The following is a 25,836-nucleotide window of genomic DNA, read 5'->3' as shown; positions in this document are numbered from 1 at the left end:
AAATATCTGGGTTTCTGAGATAAGAAATATTAGTTGATATTTTATTTATTCATAGTTCACTTTGTTGCCCAAATAGTAAATTTAAGCCCACTTACAATCTATGTAAATTAGAGCAAAATTACGTAAGTGATAACTGTGTAAAAATAAAAACAAAAAAAATTTTCAAATAACTTTGCATATTTAAGGTCAGAGCTCTGTTGTCTTAAAAATTAATTTTGGAATTAATTGATCCTTACTGGACTGAACACTGTCTATGTTATGTAATAATTGGTGTGGAAAATTTATTTATTATGTCATTTTGGTCAAGCTAGTTTTTAGTCTCAGAGCAAATAATAATTACAACACAAAACCTTTGCTTTTCTTTTTGATATGCACTATCTATTTCGTTATTTACAGTTGAAACTACACTTTCCTGATGAAGAATAATTTTGTTTTAAGAAATTGCAACAAAATTCTATAAATATTTATTGAGTTCCTATTGAAGCAAGGCATCTTGCTAGGTGTGAGGTGAGTACAAAGAACAGTAAGATTTGGTTTGTGACTTCTAAGATCTTAAAATATCATTTGACTGGAATGTAGGTCACATGATGGGGTGGAATGGAAAATTAGATTGAAAGGAGGGCTGGAGGCCAGATAATGACAACTCTACCATATTGCTATTAAGATTTTTGATTTAAATATACCATCAGATTTAGCATCAGAGAGACCAGATTTGAGTCAACATATTCCCATCTGCTTAATAAAGAGATCTTGATAAAGTCCCCTCAAGATAATTAACCTTGGCTCCAAATGAGGATAGCATGGAAGTTTTTTCAGTTATTTTCAGCCATTAGGCTTCCTCTTTCCCATCAAACTTTCCGCATTTCTCAAAGGTCTTGCCCCATTGTATGTGCATTTCATTAACTCTGACTCTTCATTTTATGTACTCAGGAAATTCATACATGATTTCCCTTAATGAATCAGTTCTTTTATAATTCCACAAAAATATATGTATTTCTCTCTTTCTCTCTCTCTCTCTCTATATATATATATGTTACTGTATGTTCCTTTAGTACTTTTCCTTAGGTTGGAATTATATGTCTCTAAAATTGATTATAAGAATAATGTCCATTTTCTTTATGGAAATCTGGACCCACCAGAAGGGTAGAATCTGTTTTCCTCTGGCTTATCATTTCATTCTCAATATTCAGAACAGTGGTTACATATTCTGGATTCACAATGAATATGTGAAAAATGAAAAACAGAAGAATTCCAGCACTTTGAGCCTTTGTAGAAATGCAGTTTATATTTACACATTTAAACTAAATTTGAAACTCTATTAATAGAGGTAATGAGAAATGCATTTCTCAGAACAGAAGATAAAATTAAAACAATTGAGATAAAATAATTGAGACATATTTAGAATTAAGATTTCAGATATAGATTGCATGCTACTATGTTAAAATAGACCTATTCATGAAAGCTGTCCAAAAAGAATATTAACTAAATGATTGTGCATGAAGTTAAATATAAGCATCAAGGAGCTCATATCTCAATGGTGAAACCTATGAAGGAGGCAAAATTTTATCTGAAATGGCAAATTCAGGAAATAATCATCTTGAAATGAAATAACATAATCACAATAATAGTAGTCAAGAAGAATATTTTGTTTATTAAAACTAATTATCATATCATGACCTCCGGGATTAAAATTTCCAACCACCACAGATTAAGTAAGGAAATATTCTGGTCTCTGACATGTAAAATTTCTTTCCCCATACTTAAAATACAGCCTTCAGATTATCCTTATACAGTAGTAAAAATGAGAACCATCAAAAATGTTTTTTTTTCCTTCTGAGAAATGTTAGAAAACATTTTTGTTACATTTGGGTAATATTTTAAAAGAAGATAACATGCCAAAAGAAACTAACCTAGTAATAGAGTTTAATCCTGAATCAGTTTAGAGTTAAAATCAACATGAAGTATGACAACCCATTACAACTTGAATTTAAGTACATGAAATAACATGCGGAAAACATCCAGTGTGTTTTGAGGTGGAAGTTAGATTAGGAAATAGAAAACCCATATTTTTTAGGATTAACAATCATTATATCTCCCTGTGAAATGTTTATCAGCTTTCAAACAAGCTTTTCCCTTGTTTTTATTGGATACTGGTTAGGAATTAAAAAAAAAAAAATAGTATGATCATTCTTCTATACCAAGTCATCACATCAACATTGGGCATCATTAAAAACACTACGTTATGAAGTCCTTGAAATAAATCTCTCAAAATGAAGAAATTTTATATGCTAGCCTAAAGATGACTGATTTCTCTACTCATTTATTATGCAGATTCTGAAATTTCAAGGTATAGTTTTAATCATAAAATTAACTCCAAAAACATTCAATCAGCCATACATGTTATAAAAAAAAAACAGACTCCACAGAATTTTGCCAAATTATCTGCAAGAGTCATTTTATCTGGTGTCCTTCACTCTGAAAAATATAATCAAAATTTGAGACTGCTCTTGAATTAACCATAGAATATTTTACATGAAAGCTACTTTTTAACTGTTGTTTTGACAGGTGTCAGATAATTTGAGTATTAAAGTGATCTTTATGGGGTGATGTGACTCTGTAATTGTCCTTAAGTCACTGTAGAATTATCCTAGTTACCTAATTTGTAATCAGCCACTTTCTAACGACTTGTATTGTTACCAGACATCTTGCTAAATTCTCATTTACCCTTTTTTTTGGTGCAGCCTCCAAGAATTTATCTTACTCTTTTCTTTTACTACCACCTTTTGAACCACTAGTTTTCATCTGTGTTCTCATTTTCCTCCTATAGCTGACTGTGAAGGTGCACACATACAAACACACACACACACACACACACAGACCATTCTGCAGAAATTTCTTGCTAAGAGTAAAGAAACAAGTGTGAATTAACAAAGAAGCAAGCCTAACTCTTTCCTAGATTCCTGCCCTAACTCTACTTTTAATGTCTCTTGTGGAAATCACCTAGACTTTTTCTTATAAACCATCCATAACCAATATTGGCTAATCCTTTTGACTAACATATTTTCATTGGCTTTTCTTTCCCTTCCTGAGTCAGTTGGAAACATGTTTCTCATCAAGCAAGAGTCCTAAGATAACTCTTTAGACCCATTTCATTATGTTTCCAGTGGTTTGGTCTTGACCTTCTAGAAGAGGAAGCAAAATCCCCTCTTTAGATCTCCAAAATTATTTTCCCAACATTTGTGTTAAGTTGCACTAAATTTGAAATCACTGCCTTCTCCATTTTGGAGTCCTCTCCCAAATGACAATATATTTTTTTTAATTTCCCTTTAATATGAACCATAGCCTAGGGAATATTAATTTACTGGAGGTCAATTATCAGAAATACACATACTGACATCAGATTTCATAGTTCAGATAACGACTTTATCACTTATTCCTTATGTGATCTTAAGCAAGCTATTTAATTTCTCCATTCTTCAATTTTGATGATTATTAAATTGTGATAATACAGTCTTAGTTCCCATGGAAGCAGACTTGAGACAAATAGGTTTGTATTTAGGTAGTTTATTTGGAGAACAAGCCTAAGGGACAGAATGAGATTGATATAGTGGAACAGAGACAGAAAAACTGAAAACAGGGATATGTAACTGAGTTGTGGAATTCTCCTGGTAAATGTTGAATACTCTCACTGGGACCTTTTCTAACAAATCTGATGAAATGTGTCTCAAAGTATTTCCTTGAGGGATCAAAAGGAGGAGTTTTTTTCCTACAGGTTCCTATTTTCTATTAGTCAAGTATCTCTAGTTCTGGGTTGTAGACATGTGAATGCCATGAGTTCTGAAAAGCTTTGAGATGAGAGAAACTTTAAGGTATGAAGTTAAAGAGTGACTTATAGGCTCAGGACAAATATCTGTCCAGCTGAGCCTTCTCCAGACTTGTAGAAGTTTTCATCCAGAGCAGTAACAACTGAAATAAGAGATGAACTGAGAGGGAGGTACAGTGAAAACTGCTTATGTAATGTTGATTGCAATGACATTTTAAATGAGTGCATACTTAATCATGTCTTCTCTGAAACAAGAGCAGTATAATGATAGATAAGATATTAAAATAAATGAAAAACACAGGGTAAAGATAATAATACATACAAAACCTTGTTTTGCGCAGGAACTAAATATAAATACCAAGGGCTGAGCAGAACTGAAGGACTCTGGGTTTGGAAATGAGCAGGAAAAGCATTGCTGTGGACTAAAAATGACTTTTATAAGACTGGGGGCTGAAGCTAGCTCATTACTTGAACCATACACACAAGTTGGTCTCATTTGTGAAAGGATACTAGTGCTTGGGGGATGGAGGGAGAGGAAGTGGGGAGAAGGGGAAACAAAACTTCTTTGAAGAGTTTGCCTATGCCTCTGGCTTTAGAAAGCTCTGAATCTATAGAGAATGGGGCAATTCAGAGACTTGTGCCTTGGTCTCCAACAGCTGTAATGCTTTTATGTAAAACAAGCCTTCAAATGCTGTTACAGAATTATTTTCTGGAATAGGAGTCCAGAGGATCACACAAAAACAGCAGAGTTAAACATAGAATGATGAGAAGAGAAGGGAAGGGAAAACAGTGTTTCCCATTTATGAAGAAATCAAATGACAAGGTAAAAATCCATCAATCAGATGTGAGCTCAGATAAAACTAACTCTATGAAACCATATGACAAAATCTTCACTATAAATTATAGGATGCTAAAAGAGATGGAGAGTAGAGTCCTCTTAAAAAGAGTAAATAGTATTGAATTAAACAATGCAGGAATTAAGTAGAAACAAATAGCTAAAACAACTAATTAAGAATCTTCAAATTAAGACTTGTGTAAAATAGAATCAATGAAATTAAAAATGTAATTAATGAAATGAAGTCTCAATGGCATAGTATTGTAGAGAATGAATGAATTAGAAAAAGTGAAAAATTCAAGTGTAGGATAACATAGGGAATAAGGAGATACAAATTTTAGAAGACAGGTTAAGAGACTCACTTAAAGGGTTCAAAAATCAAATAGACTTCCTGAAATAGTAACTATAGAAAATATGAAGAAAAATAAAATTAAATAAAAGGGAATAAATATAAGATCAATAGCCATTTCTGCTTGTAAGAAAAGGCAAGGTACTATTTTAGTGATATTTTCATGTTGCTGAAGGAGAAACAAAAGTCTATAATTTATCAAACAAAATTGTTTTAAGAAATAAAAACAATTTCAGACCTTCAAAGATAAAGAGCTCTCTACACAAAATTTACTTTAAATATAAAAACTCAGGTTAAAAGTAAAAAGATGAAAAATCCCACTTCATACTTGCTAAGTATTTTCCATTGACTCAACACTTTCACAAACAGCAACTATGGATTAAAAAAAAAACACAAAACACAGACACATACATAAATTTACAGTGATTACCTGAATGCAAAGGAGAGTGAACGAAACCAGGCAAATTCTGAAAGCAAAACAGCACTTGGAAATAAGGAGTAGCGCAGACACAGTTGCCCTTATTTCTAGCTCTTAGAATACACAGAAGTCAGTGTATTGTGTGGGGATAAAACACTGATGGAAAACCCAAACCCGCTGATGGTTCCTTCTGGCCTGAAGAACCAGAGGGCAGAATGTAGGGCATGCACACCCATTGAAAAGTAAGGTTGAATTCCAAAAAGAGAGAAGTGAATGGGAAGCTCCATATTTTGTGTATAGTCTTCTGACATGCCTGTATGACTCGGGAACCACAATTTACTAGACATCTTCCTTCTGAGGATAACAGAACTGAATTAAAATTTAAATTCCACCCAAGAGGCAGAGTTTTTAGTTTGAGTCCAGCCAAGTGGTTGCTTGCTAAGACAAACAAAAGCAAATCCCAAATCATCATTCTTCAGAAAACAAAAGGAATTGAGTCCTCATAACCAAATATTCACAGTGTTCAAATTGCCAGCCCAAAGAAATACAAAGAACCAGAAAAATATGACCTACACTTAAGGGAGAAGATATTCAAAGGAGATCTCCATTTACATGACCCAATTGTAAAGAAGAAAAACCTAGGAGTAAATTAAATGCTTGGTCAGGGTAAAAAGCCTCAGAAACCTAAGAATAGAAGGAATTCTCTTATTTTTATAGAAAGCATCTATAAAGCTACCCTGGCTTCATATTTAATAGTAAAAATATAAACAACTCCCCCCCCCCCCCAAGATTACGGGAACAGGTAAGAATGTTATTTCTTACCACTTACTCAACATGTTCTAGAGGAAATGACCATTTCAAAAATATAAGAAGAAGACCAAAAAAAGCATAAGAACCAGAAGGCAAGAAATAAAATGCTCTCTATTTGCAGATGACAGGACTGTTCACATAGAAAATCCCAAGAAAGTGACAGAAAATAACTAGAACTAAAAAAAATCAATTTGTCATGATCACAAGATAATAGGTAACATTAAAATCAAATTTATACACAAATATAAAAATATTGAAAATTATATTTTAGAAATCCTTCTTTTAACAGCATCAGACAACATCACATTCTGAAGACTATAAGAACTCTAAGAACAGGCACCTGGGGCTTTAATTGTAAGCTGGGAGGGAATATATTTGTGCTCATTCTATCATCATTTCTAAAACTGTGTGTAGCTGTTATTATGTGTTCCACAGCAAGAATAAAACAACGTGTTATTTTAGAAAGTAAGGTCTATAGTAAGATTATTATTTCTTCTCAGTAAAATGCATTTAACTGTTATTCTGAGTTACTATATTTCATTAGGCTCAGATCAGCACCTAGTAGGCTCAAAAGCATGTGTCAGCATTCCAGCAAAACTTCTTACATCAGCAACCTTCAGCAGTTTGACAGAAATTTTTATTTTTTCACTTAAAAAGAAGCCATATCTTGTAATTTTCCTGCCTACAGCCCGCTAATGGATTTACACTTCATTCGGTTACAATCTAGTGTATTTATATAGCCAACACGTTCTTGGCCACAATTACGATCTGATCCCGGCTATCATTTTCTTCCACACAGCCCTTTGCTCACTCCGACCGTATTGCTCTTTCCTAAAAACACGAAGTATGTGTCCAGGCACACCTCACTGATTTCTCAGACTGAAAATCCCTTTCCATAGGTCATCATGCACGTGAAGAGCTGTGCTCAAATATCACTCCCTCAGAGACACCTGCCCTGAGCATTCTCTGAAAATAGCGTCTTCCCAAACTCTGTTACCTAAATGGCTTCTTTTCTTCTCTGCAGTGCCTATTACCTGGGCATTACATTATATAATTGAATTTTTAAGAGTTATCACCCTCGCCTAACAGAATATAAACTGAGATCCGTGGGAACAGATATATTGCTTTGTGTGTTGCTGTAATTCTAGTGCCTAAAATAGTGCAGTCCACATGGCCTACCATAGGTATTCATTGAAAGAATGAAGAATGTAAGGAAAGTTTGCATCTCTTATAGGAAATCCAATTAAGTTTTTTTTACATTACATATAATTAAATCCATTAATGTCAGATAATATTTAGAGCATAGAAGATTAACTAACACTCAGCGCTATGTAAGATTATGCCTTACTTGCCACAGGTAGCAACTCAGTTCACTTTTACGAAGTCTTTCGTGAGTCTCAGTTTTGTCATTGTACTCTCATAAGTACAAACACACACACACACAGACACACACTTATGCCTACTCTTTCACAAACTATCACTAGATTTGTACAATTATGTTAACAATAACAAATACCATTTTCCCCCATGGGAGGTATAATTTCTTTGTAAACATTAATTATTTCTGGCCAGATTCATTCATTTAAAAGCATTCCTTTTCCTACTGATAGAGTGTGATTACATGTGACTGACAATGGTCATCATAATAACACGTCTAGCTACACTTATTCTCCTGAGGAGTTTTATATTTTACTTGGCTTTTTTATTATTATACTACAACCCAGTTTTACATTACTGCATAAATTCCTTAAGGCATTTCACACATTCATAGTTATTTCATCCCTAAATTCTAATCTTCAGAATCACCCTCTTTGGGCTCTTGTGAAAATGGAATCCATCTGTATATTGACATGACTTTGACAGAGAACAAGTGGTTGCCAAACATTCTGCAGAATTGTACTCAGTGCTAATTTGGTTTTGGCAAATATTAATGGAAAATAGGTCACTAATGATCTTTATGCCTAGAATAATATTTGATGTTTATATATTTTCTTTCATCAAAAGACATCAAACCTGTAACAAGTGAAAATCTTGTTAACCTTAAAAAATTCCTTCGAGAAAAGAAGTCATGAAATTTCTACTCCTATTTTGGGTACTTTTACATTCTGTCTTTTCAGGGAAAGAGGTAAAGCTTCTAAATAATAACATATGCAAAGGTGGAAAGCAGCTCTCCCTTATCCATAGAAAAATTGCTCGAACTTGGATTCAAATAGAATTTTGATAGAGTTCTTTTGAGCATTTCACACATCTATCCAGACATTAAAGATTATACAATTAGCTTAATTTTTCAATTATTAAGTATAATTTTGCTCAGGAAGTATTTTATTACACATGTATCAGTCAAGAGTACTATAGTTCTTTGATTATACCATATTATACCATATACTTTGATGAGCAGCCATTGTATTAGTTCATTCATTCACTGATTTAAAAAATAAATTAAACAAAAATTATGTGTCAGAAATGTATCATAGAACTTGGACCCCTCTGTCACTGCTGTCTGATCACTTTCCAATTGCTGGCTTCCTCTCTTTCCTACCTGAAGTCAGAATCCATTATTTCCCCATTACTTCCTTTATGTCACTAACACTCCTGAATGTGTGGTCCATGGAACAGCAGTTTCATTATTATTCTGTGCACTTTTTAGAAAAACAAAATGTCAGGCTCCATGTCAGACCTACCGAATTAGAAACTCTGGGAGTTGGGTTCAACAATCTTTGCTTTGGATTATGATTCTGAAGCATGTTAAAGTTTGAGGACCACTAATTGTTTTATATAATTTTTACCCATGAAAATTTTATGCTAGAGGCTTGGATTCATAATTATCAACATAAGCTATGCACATGGCATTCTATCTGTTGCAATGCTTAATGCAACTGTTTTCCTTATTTCTGAAATTGTTCTAAGTATTGCTAACTGCAGATATTTTTCAATATGTTATATATTGTATCTATATAGTATATCTATACTGTTTACTTTTAATCTTTATGTGCTGGTTTGAAATGATGTGTGGACCCTAGAAAAGTAATGTTTTAATCCTAATCCCATTTTGTAAAGGCAGCCATTTCTTCTAATCCCTATTCAGTATTGTATCTTTGAAACCGTAATTATATAATCTCCCTGGAGATGTGATTTAATCAGGAGTGGTTGTTAAACTGGATGAGGTAGAGGTGTGTCTCCACTCATTTGGGTGGGTCTTGATTAGTTTCTGAAGTCCAATAAAAGAGGAAACATTTTGGAGAATGGAAGATTCAAAGAGATCAGAGCAGAATGACATAGCCACGAGAAGCAGAATCCACCAGCCAGAAACTTTGGAGATGAAGAAGAAAAATGCCTCCCGGGGAGCTTCATGAAACAGGAAACCAGGAGAATAAGCTAGCAGAGGACACTGTATTTGCCATATGCCCTTCCAGATGAGAGAGGAACCCTGACCGTGTTCACCATGTGCCTTTCCAAGTGAGAGAGAAATTCTGACTGTGTTCGCCATGTGCCCTTCCACTTGAGAAAGAAACCCTGGAGTGCATCAGCCTTCTTGAACCAAGGTATCTTTCCCTGGATGCCTTAGATTGGACATTTCTATAGACTTGTTTTAATTGGGACATTTTTCTCAGACTTAGAACTGTAAACTAGCAACTTATTAAATTCCCCTTTTAAAAAGCCATTCTGTTCCTGGTATATTGCATTCTGGAGCTAGCAAACTAGAACACTTTACTACTGTAAATGCTAGAAGAAAATTAATAGAATGTAGATAGGTTATAATGGAGGGCAAAGTGGTCAAATAGCCCGGACTAATGTAGTCAGGGAAGACTTTTCTAAAGAAGTAACACTTAAACTAAGGTTGGAAAGAGAAAAGAAGGCAAGCACACACAAAGCAACACATAGGGTTTTTAAGGATGCAGAAACTCCCTCCACAAATGTCCAGGTAGACAAAAGAATTGTCTATAAGCAACTTAACAGAGGCTGGTGGCTGTCCAATAAAGTGGACAAAAGGAAAGGATGAGAGAGATGAGAAAAAAACAAACAAACAGGTATGTATGAATCAGATCATGTAGGGCATAAAAGGCTAACTTAAGGAGCTTAAATTTTGTTATAAGAAAAGAGGTAAGTGTTTATGAATGGTAACCATGGGTTCGATGTAATCCAGTTTGTGTTTTTTTAAAGACAATGTCTGCTTGCATCTTTGATATAGTTTTTGTCTGCTTGTTTGTTTGCATGCTGTATGGCAGGGGTCACATTTCATTCTTTTTCCATGTGAGTATCCCCTTACTGGAGCACCATTTGTTGAATTTTGTTTGTTTGATTGATTTTTCATTTGGTTGTTTGCTTGTTTGTTTGGTTGGGAAGTACATGGGCTGGGAATCAAACCCGAGTCTCCCACATAGCAGGCAAGTATTCTACCACTGAACTACACTTGCACCCCAATATAGTTTTAAAGTTTCTAATAACGTAACATGCCATGACATGAATAAGAAGTTTTTTTTAATAAAATACAAGATGCAAAGTTAATTTCACTTGGTTGTGATTTGGCAAAGTTTTAAAATTCAAATACAAAGCTTTCAAATCAATAATCAGAAATTAGAAAGAAAAAAAAGGCTTTGAAAACAGACATGTCCATCTGAGTAGCATAACTTACAGGAAAGGATGTTCTGGAAGCTTCACTGGGCATCAGTTTCCTCACCTGAACACAGGAGAAAATAATATCTATTTGCAATTTTGCAAAGAATAAAAGCTGTAGTACAAAGAAGGGGCTTACTGGAGACTAAGCACCTCCACCTTCAGAATCCTAGACTGAGTGCTCAGTACTACAGCTACATGTGAGTGTGTACATGTATCTTTATTTTCCTATATAGCAGCAATAAAAAATGTAATGCAAAAATACACAAATCACATAAAAATGAGATCTGTCATTTATTAGCTATATTGAAGAATAAACTGCAAAGTAATCAAAGTATTTTTAAAAGTACAAGAAAACATTCTATTACATATCCTAAGTTTAAATCAAATCTTTGAATAGAATTGGATTTTTATACTTAAGGTCCTCTAAATAATTAGTTAAACACGAAAAATAAAAATTTAAATCTGGACACTGAGGGTCAAAAAGCAAGGTTTCTAAAATACATATTTTTTAATTTACCTATAGTAAACGTACCTTGTTGGTGTGCAGTTTTCACACATGCAAAGAGTCACACAACTACCACCACAATTAAGACACAGAATGCTTCCACTGGTCCTCAGAGGAATTCACATATGCTACCGCTTACTAGCCAAATTCCCCACTTCCCCCTTAACCCCTGTCCACCAATAATCTGCTCTTGCTCCCTATACTTTTACTTTTTCCGAGATTGTCATATAAATGGAATCATCCAATATGTGGCCTTTTTAGTCTGGCTTTTTTCATTTAGCAGAACAAATATTCAACTCATACATGGTGTGATGTCAATCTGTGGCTTGTTCCTTTTTAATAACTGTAGTAGTCTATTGTATGGATGTAGCAATTTTTTTTAACAAATACCATTGGAAGAACATTGGTTTGTTTCCAACTTGGGGCAATTATGAATAAAGCTACTATAGATATTTGCAAACAAGGATTTTGTGTGAACATCAGTTTTCATTTCTCTTGTGGAATAGTGGGGTCATAAAGAGTAAGTACATGTTTAGCTTTATAAGAAACTGCAAAAGTTTTTCACAGAGGCTATTCCATTTTGCATTCCTACAAGCAATCGATGATAGTTCTAGTTGTTCTGTATCCATGTCTCAGGATTTTGGATTTTGGTTTTAATATTAACCATTTAAAGAGGAGTATAATGGTATCTTGTTATAGATATAATTTGCATTTTACTAATGTTTAGTAGTATAATGTTGAATTATTTTATAAGTGTATTTGTCATCCATTCATCTTATTTGATGAAATGTCTCTGTAGTTATTTTATCCATATTTTTAAATTTGACTTTTTGTTTCCTCATTATTGATTTTGAGAATTTGTCTTATATTCTGGATACACGTGCATTGTCTATGACTTTTCATTTTCTTTTCATTATTTTACCATTATAATTTGAGGAGCAGCAGGAATAAAACGTGATTGAATCCAAAGTACTAAATTTTTTAGTGGATCACATTTTTGCTGTTATATGTAAGAAAACTTTCCTTAATCCAAGGGCACCAAGATTTTCTCTCATATACTTCTGTTGGGAATGTCAGATGGTACAACCACTTTGGAAAATAGCTTGGTAGTTTCTTAGAAAGTTAAACGTGCACTTGTCATATGAACCAGTGATCGGGCTCTAAGGTAGTTACCCAAGATAAATGAAAGCATATGTTCATGCAAAGATTTGTCCATAAATGTCAATAGCAGTTTTTTTTGTAATAACCACAAAATGGAAACAACCTTCATGCCCATTAAAATTTGAATGGATATATGAATAGTGATAGATACATACAATGGAATAATAACAATACAAAGAAAAGCCTATTGATGCACATAACATGAATGAATATCAAAGTGATTATTCTTTCTAGAAGAATAGCCAAAAGGAGCATATGATCTATTATTTCATTATATAAAATTCTAGAAAATGCAAACTATGATAATGACATTAAACAAATCAGTATTTGCCTTGGGAATGAGTAGGAGTTGGAAGAGAGTCTGGATTATAAAGTGATCCAAAGAGACTTTGGAATTTTTGTATATGTACATTATGTAAATTGTGGTTATGGGTTCAAAGATTTATAGATATGTCAAAACCCCTCAAATTGTACATTTTAAATATATTCAGTTATATCTCCATGAAGCTTAAAAAAGGATCATATATTTAACAGAAAATTTTAAACAGCAACTTCTGCAGAAATCTTTAGTTACTGGATTACAAATTCTAAAATTCTGGGCTTGTGACATGCAGATTGAATACCATTTAGGAAAATATAATAATACCTGACCAATTAAGAGACATAACTGCAGATATTCAGCATTTATATCCATCCTTTATGTCATCATGATCATGTAAATAAGTAATTCATAACAAATACAAACTGCTTCCACTACTTACATACCTTTCAAAAAAGTTAAAACACAACATTTACATAATTATTCACTATCTAATTTCTCTTCTACCTAGTAAAATTATAATGTTGACAATTTTTGCTTCAACCTTAATCAGTACTACTTGCAAATGTTTTTCTCATTCTTTTCCAGGTATTGTTTCCTGGCAAAATAGAGATTGACAAGTTGCCTGATGATCTTTGCATTGCATTATATCAAAACTAATAAAACTGCAAGCAATAACCTTTTCCCATAAATCTCTTGGAGATATTCTGTTTTATAGTTCTTCAGCTTTCAGTGGTATGACATCTGAATAAGCAACCACATCAAGGTTTAAAATGAACATGCTTAGTCCATCATTATGCCCTTAAATATACTAAATATTAGTGCTTTTTATTGATGGCTGCTGCTTCCCTAGCAATTAAGGAAATGAATGACTTGCTCATGGAAAGCAAGTGTCAAATCTGTCTCAGTAGACAAAGTGTGACATGGAGCAGCAAAACTGTTCTGAAAAATATGTGACAGAAATAAGCATGTCGAGAGCTATACACCTTGTTTCTCTGGAAATTCCTTCTATGATCTCAAGGATACCCCCAATATATTTCCTGTATGAGTGTATCCTTGTTATAGAAAATTTCCCAGTGGTGACCAAGGCGATTCACATCTGATGATGCTGAATGATTCTTAAGCTTACTTATCAGGTCAAGATCTTTCTCAGGGTCACCTGGCATAACTCTAATTTGTAATGTTTCCTTCCAGCACTATTATTGTTTGCCTCAGTAATTTTAGAATATTTACCTAATACTCCCTACCCCTGACCCCTGTCTATAACTTCGTATCGTTAAAGATTTTCTTTTATTCCTTGGAATAAAAAAAATAAAATATAATAAAAGTCTAAACAGACCGAATATTTTTATTTTGTTTTCAGAGCCCCCTCATTTCTACATTTTTCCAATATTATATTCCCAGGTATTACCTGCCTTGATTTTATTACCATTTTCAATGTTTTAAATGCTTATCATTAATTTCCTAGCATTATTCATCTTCCTCTTGGACGTATTTGGCATAAGGAGTTACAACAAGGAAACGGGTAGGAAAGAGGGATTTTCCAAAAATTCGTTCTTGTCTCAGATTATATTACTGCTCTTTGTTAACAGTTAGAACTAATTTAAGTAAATTCACAGTATCATCCCCTGCACATGCAAAATTTTCTGCCTTAGCTTACCTTTCACACAGATTGTATAGCTGTTTTTTTTTTTTTCAGTCCTGAGTCTCCTGAAGACACTTCCATAGGCTTATAGGTGGTTTTATGAGTTAACTATCGCTTTAATAATAGTTTAAAATAAGCAGTCACAAAGTACCTGTGGCGAACAACAGTAATCATGTATTTTCCATTCCTGCATCTAAGGCTTGCCTGGGAAGACTGCTCAGCATGCTCACTCCGGTGCCTTGAGTGGTGCCAGGGTGTGGTCGCCCACGGCAATGGCAAACAGCTGAGATACTAAGGGCAATAGCACAAGCTTTAGTGTATTGCATCCACTGACCAAAGCAATTCACATGGCCAAGCCCAAATCAAGGGATAAGAAAGTACCATCCTCCCACCAAGAAACAAAAGACTAACAGCACTGGGGTTAGAAAATGTACTCTTCTCAGGGCTGGTGGGGAAGGGGGTTAAGTAGAGAGTATTTGCTGAAAAATAATCTAATCTACCATGGAGTGTCTTTAACCCCTTTCAAAATTTAAAAGTCTAAAGAATAAAGAAATAACTAGTCTGGCCTCAGTGCTTTATTATGAAAGACATACCGACTGATGTTCCTCTAAAAATATAATTACATATGGAGATTAGAATCAATTTTTAAATTACAGTTGAGGTTAAGTAGATTTAAAAACTGGCCCCAAACCAAACCACCATGAATAGTGTTATTTATGTGTTCCAAGTCATGAGAGTTCAAACTGTAAACACATTTGTATGGGAAAATGGTAATTTAGAGACAGCCTGCATTTCCTTATATATTCATTGCTATATTTTTTCATAATTCCCACAGAAGCTAGATTATTATTTTTTATTGAGATGATGGAAGCTTAGAATAAGATGTGAGTTTTCTTGGATATGCATTTCCTGAAGGGCTGCATAAAAACGCAAGCCAAAGCAGACAACATTTTCTGAAGCTGCTAATAGAAAGTGGGCCCAGAGAAACCTATTTGGGTCTGAACATGTAACATCCTTTAAAATTACCATTCACCTATTCATGTTACATAATAGAATTTAAAAGTAATCGTTGTAAATTTAGCCTTAAAACAAACAAGCAAAAGTTCGAGCAAAATATTCATCTTTAAGTTTCAGCTACAGCCAGTACATTTATACTTTTCTCAGCATGTCCCTTCCAGACATCCAGTTGACCTAACAACACATTTTTCCAAGCATAGACAGGTGATGCTATGAGAAATGCGCACCACAGAGAGAGAAAGAGAAAGAGGGAGAATATAAGGGATATATATGTATAAGCTTACCACACTGCCTTGACTTATAACAAGGTTTTAGTGTCTACATGAACTAAATTCTGCCTTAGAAATTGCATTTATATATGCTTATTATAATAAAAAGTAAGACTGTAAAAATTATTATAATTTAAATCCTCAGAAATCTTAGATAAACGAATTTAAATATCTATTGAAATATATAACGATTCCTTTGAGATTCTCTAATAGAAGTTGAGAGCTTATTCCCACATTATGTATAGTATTGACATATTTATCTTTCTTCAAGTAAATGAACTAACTCTAATTTTGACATTCCTGATCCAGAAAAAAATACCTAAATTTCCAACTTCTCTTTCATCACTTGATTAATATTACTAATAAAATAACTATAAAGTGACATGTTTTGTAAATAGGCCACGATACATATAAAGATCAGATTTTTTCTCATGGAATTTGTTTTCTGATTAAGAGTAAGTTGATTTAGGCCATGTTGACACAAAATAAATGCATTAAAGACTATATTATATGGTTTATAACATTGTTTTTTATTCCAGCACTTTATTAACTATGGACTACAATATTTGATTCATAAAGAGATATCAGCAATTTTTGTGCTGTCTGGTTGTGGCTACGTAATTCAGATGAACAACTCTACCAGTGACTACCACATTTTTACCTGATCTAAATTCCCCAGTGTCAGCATTTTGGGATCTCTGAAGTACAGGGTATCAATCATTTTCACCTCAAGCTGGTCAGTGTCCTCCCTCATCTTAAAAAGTACCAGGACTTTCAAACAATTTCATTTCTTAAATCTCCTCCTTCCTTCCTCCATCAGATAGCACATTTTTAGCTCTTTGTCACCTAACCCCACTCCCTTAGTCTAATCCTACTCCAAATGCTAAATTTGGTGAGATGGATTTATTTGTTTAATTTCAATTTATGACTGTATTTTACCTTGTGTATACAAGGATAACTATTAACCACTGAAACTATATATTCTCAGACTTTTTTTTGTTTATACTCAACTATTTATTCACGTTTTAAATTTTTCATTGTTATTGCTCACACATTTTCCCTCCCCATTTCTCCTAAATGGAAGTTTATGTTCATGTTTAATTATTGTTTGCTTACAGTATAAGCAAATAGTATCTATTTTGGTTAAGAACAGAGTCACTTAAATCAGACATACTTAGTGTTAATCACAGCTCCACAGATCCCTGATAGGGTAATCTTTAAAAGTTATCTGACTTCTCAGTTTCCCATCTGTAATATAGGAGCAATAATAATGTTTGATTCATAAGTAGGCTGTGGGTGTTACTGTTTTGCAAGGATTAAGTGGGTTAATACATGTAAAGAGCTTAGGAAATTGCCTGATACATTTTAGGATCTCATTATCTGATCACTATTACTATAATAGTTTTCATATAATGAATTCTCTAAATCCTTGCATTTCTCAAATAACATTCTTTAACTCTGATTTGCTATGGGATTCATGATTTGCACTGGATTTTTTTTCTATAGTATGCAAATGCCAATCCACCATCTCCTAGCTTCTGTGTCAGAGGTAAATGCCTGGCTTTGTTTTATATCTTTCATAAGCAAAATTTTCTTTCCACCCCGAGAGCCTACATTCTTTTCTATTTTTCCTTTTAGGTTATAAATGTAAAAACACATATTCTGTGGTGTACCTTTTCTCAATTATCCCACATAGAACTTAACAATTCAGTTTAATGTGCAGATTGGAATCTTATTATGGTTGTATACATTTCACAAAATTTCCCATTTTAACCATTTTTAAGTGTACATATCAATGGCATTAATTACATTTGCAGTATTGTGCTACTTTCATCACTATTCATTACCAAAACTGTTTCATCCCCCTAAACAGAAACTCTGTGTCTTTTAAGCAATAACTTTCCATTCCCCACTCCTTCTTAACCTGGTAACTTCTACTCTACTTTATGTCTCTGTAAATTTGCTTATTGTAGATATTTCATAAAGGTGGGTTCAGACAATATGTGTTCTTTTGTGTAAATTCTCCTATGTTGCAGCGTGTATCAGAATTCCATTCTTTTTTATGGCTGGATAATAATCTATTGTTTGTGTATACCAAATTTTGTTTATCCATAATTCTGTTGTTAGATGCTTGAATTGCTTCCATCTTCTGGCTCTGGGACATAGTGCTGCTAAAAATATTGATGTACACATATCTGCTCAATTTCCTGTTTTTAAATCTTTTGAATACATAACTAGGGGAGAAATTTCTGTGTCATATTGTAATTCTATGTTTAACTTTCTGAAGAAGCTCCAAGCTTTTTTCCACAGCAGCTGCACCATCTACATTATCTCCAACAATGTACAAGGTTTCTAATATCTCTGCATCTGTGCCGATACTTATTTTCCTTTTTTAAAAAAATACTGGTCATCCTTGTGTGTGTGAGGCTGTTTCTCATTATGATTTTGATTAGCATTTCCTTGATGAATAGTGACTTTGTGCATTTTTTCACGTGTGTTGGTCATTTGTACATCTTCTTTGAAGAAATGTTTATTCCAGTATTTTGCAAATTTTTTTTTTCTTTTTGTTATAGAGTTGTAGGAGTTCTATATATATTCGGGATAATAAACCCTAGAAAATATATGATTTGTAATGATTTTCTACCATTCTGTAAGCTGTCTTTTCATTTTTATGATAATGTACTTTTACACGCAAATGTTTTTAATTTGCTGAAGTCCAATTTATCTATTTTTTTCTTTGTTGTCTGTGCCCTTGGGATCATATCTAAGAAATTATTCTCAAAGCCAAGGTCATGGAGGTTTTCCCTTATGTTTACTTCTAAGAGTTTTATGGGTTTATCTCTTATGTTTAGGTCTTGATCTATTTTTTATTTTTGCTTTTTTCTTGATCCATTTTTGAGTTGATTTTTGTGTATGACATGAGGTAGGAGTCACATCTGTCTTAGAGTGAGTGAAATTTTCTTGTCATATAAGTTCCTTTCTTTCATTTTGAGATTCCTCCTTCCTAAAAGTTTCTTATCTTGCCATTTTTTGAGCTGCATCTTCAACTTTACATTCCAGGCAACTGGTTTTAGTCTCAAACATAAACATTCCTTTAATTTACCTATTGAATATTTTATTAAAAAATAATTCTAAGAATATTTTTGTACTCTTAACTATCCTTAAGATAATATGTTTATAAGGCTTAGGGCTTGGCAATACTATATCCCTGGCCTCTGATAAAGGTAACTGTTCCAGTTTGCAAGATGCTGGAATGTGATATACCAGAAAAATGGAAATTGATTAAGTTGCAAGTTTACAGTTCTAATGCCATGAAAATGTCCAAATGAAAGCACGGCTATGGAAATGTCAATCTAAGGCATCCAGGGAAAGATACCTTGGTTCAAGAAGGCCTATAACGTCCAGGGTTTCTCTCTCAACTGGAAAGGAACATATTGAATGTGGTGACTTCTTACCAGGTTTCTTGTTTCATGAAGCTTCCCCAGGAATGTTTTTTTTTCTTTATCTCCAAAGATCTCTGGATGGGCTCTCATGGTTCTTGTGGCTCTTTCAAAAATTGTTCTTCCTTTAAAGGATTCCAGTAAACTAATTAAGACCCACCTGGAATGGGTGGAGTCACATCTCCCTCTAGTCAAAGGTTAATACAGTTGTACATGCCACATCTGCATGGAGATAATCTAATCAAATTTCCCATTTACAGTACCAAATAGAGATGAAAAGAAGTGCTGCCTCCATAAAATGGATCAGGGTTAAAACATGGCTTTTCTAGGGTACGTAATCCTTCAAACCAGCACAGTAACTTTCTCCATTTATAAATTTTGCACATAAAATGACCTATATTCACAGTAGGCATCATTCCTTGTAGGCTTCCTCTAAGGTTATTTTTCTTCTGGAGTTGTGTTAGTATATAAACACTAATTCACAGTGAAAGTTCACAGAGGAACATAGCTCACAGGAGACACTTAATTAAAAGCCTTAATAGCACCAGGATCAGCAGCTGATTTAGGATCCTCTGGTTGCAAGTCTACAGTGGAATCAAGAAGCCCTGATAATGAGTTTGATATGTGGAGGGGAGCACAAAGGAATCATCCTTTGGAAAGTACATTCTTCCATATGCAGTTTTCACTAAGTTCTAAACCTTTTGAAATCCGTGGTTATCTTACAATCTAATGGCACTTAAAGTTATAGCTCATTGAAACAACTTTAGGACAACATAGGGGCTAAATATGTGAGTGCTTCTAAATGCAAAGGAACAGCATACTCGCACAGAGGTTGAATAGTTTAATAAAATTATGCGCCTCTTTACCCTTATCACTTGCAGGTATATGAAGCAAAACATGGTAAAAATTCTTACATGTTCTATACAATATTCTCTGATTGGAAATTCTTTTGTCAAAATAATTGGGTAGTGACACATGAAATTAACTTTCACAGGATGCCTTTAGGAGAAAAAGCATAAAAAAAGGAGTCATTATCTGAAAAGTAGTGTAACTTTTCAGGAGCTAATAAGGTGAGACTGTCCATCAAGTTATATAAAATTTGTGAGTATATGCATGAAGAAAGTAGGTGGAAGAATATTGATGTGTTGTTATGCAAGTTTTATAACTCTTTATATATTATGACTATATTTGTATTAAAACCAAATATATCAAATATACATATATATGTATATATATATGAGCATATAGGTGTATAGGTGTAAACAGAGAATTTGGTGAAAGTATGAAAGAATGAGCACATTTCCTTGAATTTATTACTAGTGTATGTTTGTGAATGTTTTAAAAGTGCTGTCATTTATGCATAGCTTTCCTTCATCTTTGATGTTTGTGAAAGAAACAGATAAAAATGTAACTGTTTTTAATTAACATTTGACTTTTTTTTCTTTTATTTGAAGACAGAAAAGCATTCATATGTAAAGCTACTTGGGCTCTGGGATATACTGGTATTAAATATGTATAAAACATTCAGTTCCCGGTGCCTGCCCATGCAAAGAAAAAAATACGTATAAAACGTATTTTTACAGATTTTCAATCTGACAAAAGATTTTCTACTTTTGTGGAACACCTACTCTGTACAGTTTTCAATTTTAGCTTTCTGACATTAGCAGTGTTTTTAGAGGATTATTAATGCGTCTAAAATTTAGAAAATAAATTAAATCACCCATTCACACTAAGTAGAACTATGCCATGCGTTTTTAAGACAATTTCACCTGGCTGTGACTGCCAAGATTATACCATAGTCAGACTTATTTCTAAATTACTGGCATAGCCTTTAGTTTCAGATGTAACGTGATGACTTGATCCTGAAAATACTTAGATACATCTCAGTCCTCACCAGTTTTTTAGTTTCAAATGACTACTTTTATTGGAACAGAAAGAATTTACTTCCTGCCAGTTATGTTAATACATACCTCGGAGAAACCTGATTAACTGGTTTCGTTTTAAAATATATTCTAGTGATGGTTTATCACCCTCTTAGACCAGTGCCAGGCATCTGTCCCGCTGGCCCTGCCTTAATGAAGGACTGCTCTCAGCAGGAGCTGGCGGGGAGTAGACAGCTCTATGTTGTGTACACAAGTACACACACACATACGGATATACACACAACATCATCCAAAGCACTCCCTCTCTGTAATTTTGCATCTGGAGAACACCACAGGATCCTACTTTGTGTTTTGATTTCCCCACCTCATACTTGAGTACACTATACATAAATCATCTCCTTTCCCAATTTCTGCATTCAGATCTGCACATCTTTCAAAAAAGGAGGACATACCTGAAAGTGGCCATAAGGTATTTTAATGTAGCTTCACATCTTTCCTCCACAACCTTCATCTACTTTCAAACTACCCTCATTTACAGCACCCTTTCAATGTATGTGTATGTGCACGCGTTTAATTGTTAGTTTTTATTTTCAAAGGAAGTTATGAGGACAAAGAGGACCTATATACCCTTCACCCAATTTCCCCCAATAATCACATCTTGCATAATTATAATATAACATCAAAACCAGGAATTTGACATTGGTACAAAAATGTTATAGAATGTATTACATTGCCCACAAAGACATGTCCGAAATCTAATCCCCAGTTTTATCAATGTGAACTAATTTGTAAGTCAGATCTTTGAAGATATTATTAGTTAAGGTAATGCCTAACTGAGTCAGGGTGGGCCATAATCCATTATGACTAGAAAACTTGTAAGCAGAAAAAATTTGGACAGGTAGTATTAGGAGACTGAGGAAGGTAATGGCCATATGACAAGAGGCAGAGATTGAATTATGGTTTGCTAGCTGATCACCATCAGAGTGCTGCAAACTTCAGAGAACGTGTGATCTTGCAGACGCCTTGATTTTTTGGACTTCTAACCTCCAAAACTGTGAGTTAAATATTCCGGGGGACTTGCTTAAAGCAATCCTAGGAAAGTAGCTCAAAACTCTTATATAGATTTATAACATTTTAACCCATGTGTAAATTTGTGAAAACACCGATGCAAATAAAACACATAATTTCATCACTGCAAAAATCTCCTTGTTAATCCTGTATAGTCAAACCCAGCCCCTCCCTCTCCACCATTCTATAGCATCACTAATCTGTTTTCTATCTGAATTTGCCATTTCAATAATGCTATATAAATGGATCATGTAATATACAATGTTTTATATGAACTTTTAATTACATAATATCCTTGAGATCCTTCCAAGTTGTTGCATGTATTAATACTTTATTCCTTTTTAATCCAGTTTAATTAAACAACCCTGAATTAAAAGAGTTTTCATCCCATAGAGTTATGGGAAAGATACTATTTTAGATAGAGTTCCAATCCCCTCCTAGCCTTTTGGTTAAGATCAAGTGCAAATAAAGTTCCAGATAAATATTCATTGGTGAGGGTGGTGGCCAAGAAGTTAAGGTTGGTCTAGTCCAATAATCTTAATTTTCTTACTTGAATAGAAATCTTTGTAATTTGTTGAAAATGGGAGTGTTGGTATTATATGATAGACTTGAGGCAAAGAGTTACGTTTTGTAAAAACTGAGAGACAGCATAGAAAATATGGTTAAGAACAAAGCTAATAACAATAAAGGGAATTTTAGCCATGTTAGGGAACCAAATGAAATTGAAAGAACATAAATATGTAAACATAGTGCCCCACGATATCTTTTATTTGTTCTAGCATTTTAACTAGGCAAGATAAAATACTTTGAATAAATTATAACCCTGGAGGCATTATTCTTTTCAGAAAATCCTCATTATTTTTTAAATTACAAATGTTCTCCCTCACAAAATAGTATTAAATTAAAAATGTTCTAGCACTTGTCAGTTAGCCAAGCACGTTAATTACTGCACCTTAAATTATGTTTGCTGAGAAAAAGCGATCATTGAATGAATGAGTTTTTGACATTGTGAAATGGACACAAATACCTGCGGGTTTTTCATCATACTAGCAGTTTCAGGTAGAGTATATGCCTCTATTTTATCCATGTCATCCATTCCTAGCATTCACCATTTTCCAATGTTCAGTTATTTTCTTCAGGATGGCAACTTGACACTGCAACATTAAATTTATCAGAAGAGAGAAATTTTAGAGGTCATCTCATCCACCAATTTGCCTCCTGGTTAGATTTATAAACAAATGCAGAGAGGAGAGTCTACAACTTCCCTTGACAACAGTTTAGATGTTTAAACTTCTTTGCTATTACAAAGTGTCTTCGTTAGAGCTTTTCAAATGTTGCATATAAAGAAAAGAGAGCTAGTTTTTTCTTATTCTCTGGTTTTGTTTAAAGGATTTGGTTACAAGTTGTCATATACAAGTTATGAATTTGTTCTCAGATATTCCTGATAAGTGAGCCATGAGCAACCATCTGCAAATACTCAAATGAACACATTTCAAGAATGGATTCATTTTTAATATTGACTTTTAATTGTTTTATTAATAGAATTTACTTTTTAGAACATTTTTAGATTTACCAAAAGATTGAGCAGATAGCACAGAGAGTTTCCCATTTACCCCTACACAGTTTCCCCTATTAACATCTTACATGAGTGTGATCTATTTGTTAAAATTAATAAAACTGCATTGATACATTACTAACTAAGGTCCATAATTTATTCAGATTCTCTTAGTTTTACCTAATGTTATTTTTCTACCCCTGGATCCCATCCAGGATATCACATTACCCTTAGTTTCCATGTATCCTTAGGCTCTTCTTGACTATGACAGTCTCTCACATTTTCATTGTTTTTTATGACATTGATGCTTTTTTGAGGAATACTGGTCAAGTGTATTGTAGGATGCCATTTTTGAAGTTTTTTCAGTTTTAATTAATTTATATTCACATCCCATCTATACAGGCATCTTTGGCAAAGTTTGAGAATTGAATAAAAGTGGAAAAATATAGTTCACTGTATTTAGCACTTGTATCATCAAACAGCAAGAATTCTTTCACATAGTTTACTATACCAGCTAAGAAACTCTTGGAAATTGCTAAATTTTGAGTCTGATAGAATAGCATACTGCTTATTTTCTATAATAATGCCACCATTTTTTTTCATAACTTTTAAAATTGTCTTTAATGTTCAATCATTTATTTTTTCCAATAAACCTCCATTTGTGTTAGTTATTTATTTCTTATTAAGCAACTGTTGACATCTCTGTCATATCATGTATAAAAGAGAAATCTAATCTTTTTATTTTTGTCAAATATTCAAATGCCCTCACTTCTCTATTTGTAGGATGCCATTTTATTGGAATTTGCCAATTATTCTCATGATTGGACTGGGATCATTTGTTTTTAGAGGATGACCACAGAGGTAATATGATGTTTTCATCATATTGTTTAAAGTATATTATCAATATGATTTATGAACATTGATGACCTGACTGGTGTAGTGTTTGTCAGGTTTCTCAACTATAGGGCTATTCTTTTTTCCCCTTTCTATAATACTTGGGAATCACTATGCACATCCCACACCTAAGGAATTTTGCTTCCCTCTTTTTGGGTGTAGTATCTACATAATTTATATGGAATTGTTAGACATATGAGATTTGTTACTTCTCCACAATTTTAATTTATTCATCACATAATTATACTAGGTTCATTTGGCTCATGTGATCCTTTGACATGCCCCATCAATGCAAGTATTCTTTTTTCTGAGCACTTCTAAGATCATCTTATATATTACCTGCTAGTCTTAGAATTAGCCATTTCTGCAAGGAATTTTGATTGGAGAATAGTATTAGAAATGAAGATTTGGGCACTAGGTATCCTCAATGCTACTGGAGTGTCCTTTCATTTAGAACATCTCTGCTGACAAAGCAGAGAACTGTATGTGTGTGTACTAATTTGTTTATATGCATATATCTATAAATACTCCTATATGCAAACATTCTTACCTATATTAAGTGAAATGAGTCCTCAATGATATCTCCAATGTTAACCCATTATCACACAAGTCATCCTATCCTCTTCTATTGCCTATATGCAAATCCTCACTTCAGTAGTGAGAAAACTGGCTGCCACCAATTGCCATGCATTTTCTTAATTGTTCAATTCCACTGTGTGTGTGTGTGTGTGTGTGTATATATATATGGCAGTATAAGAATTACTTTTTTTTCTTCATCATAGCCTTTTGGTTTCCCCAAGAATCCCTTCTAAAATAGAAATCATGTCTTGCAGCTCTTTCAGTTATAATCCACTCTTATCCTTTAAGCATTCCTACCAGTTTGTGATTCCAGCGGTATTTGCTTCATGCAAGCTGATCTCAGCTGTATTCCCTGCCCCTCCAGATTTCAGGGAGGAAATTTGCTTTTGATCTTGATTCTCTGATAGGTCAAAGAAAAGTCATTAATTTTCATCATACAGTTTCTACTTATTGTAGGGATTGGAGTGACAATTTCCAAGCTCTTTGCATGTCAGAGCTGAAACCAGAAATTGACTCTGAATTTTAATACATTAAACAGTATTTGAATTATGTAAGAAGTCCTTCATACTAGTTATCTTTAGAACTCTTTTTTTTTTACCTAATTATCATTCCCCACTAATGTTTTATCATCTTGATAGAATCCCAAGGA

General features: G+C 33.5%; 1 long non-coding RNA gene across 1 annotated transcript in view; it reads left to right on the top strand.

Moving 5' to 3' along the window:
- Positions 1 to 24,576, top strand: part of LOC143690249 (uncharacterized) — a 36,270-nt gene extending 11,694 nt beyond the window's left edge. Inside the window, exons 3-4 of the long non-coding RNA XR_013179061.1 lie at positions 397 to 507; positions 24,498 to 24,576. This is a non-coding gene — a long non-coding RNA (uncharacterized LOC143690249). The remainder of the gene's footprint in view (positions 1 to 396; positions 508 to 24,497) is intronic.
- Positions 24,577 to 25,836: the final 1,260 nt, after the last annotated feature.

The sequence above is a fragment of the Tamandua tetradactyla genome, chromosome 7 (assembly GCF_023851605.1).
Source record: "Tamandua tetradactyla isolate mTamTet1 chromosome 7, mTamTet1.pri, whole genome shotgun sequence".
In the NCBI taxonomy this organism is placed as follows: domain Eukaryota; kingdom Metazoa; phylum Chordata; class Mammalia; order Pilosa; family Myrmecophagidae; genus Tamandua; species Tamandua tetradactyla.
Note: the sequence above shows the minus strand (reverse complement) of the source record. Positions and strands in the feature narration are given on the sequence as shown.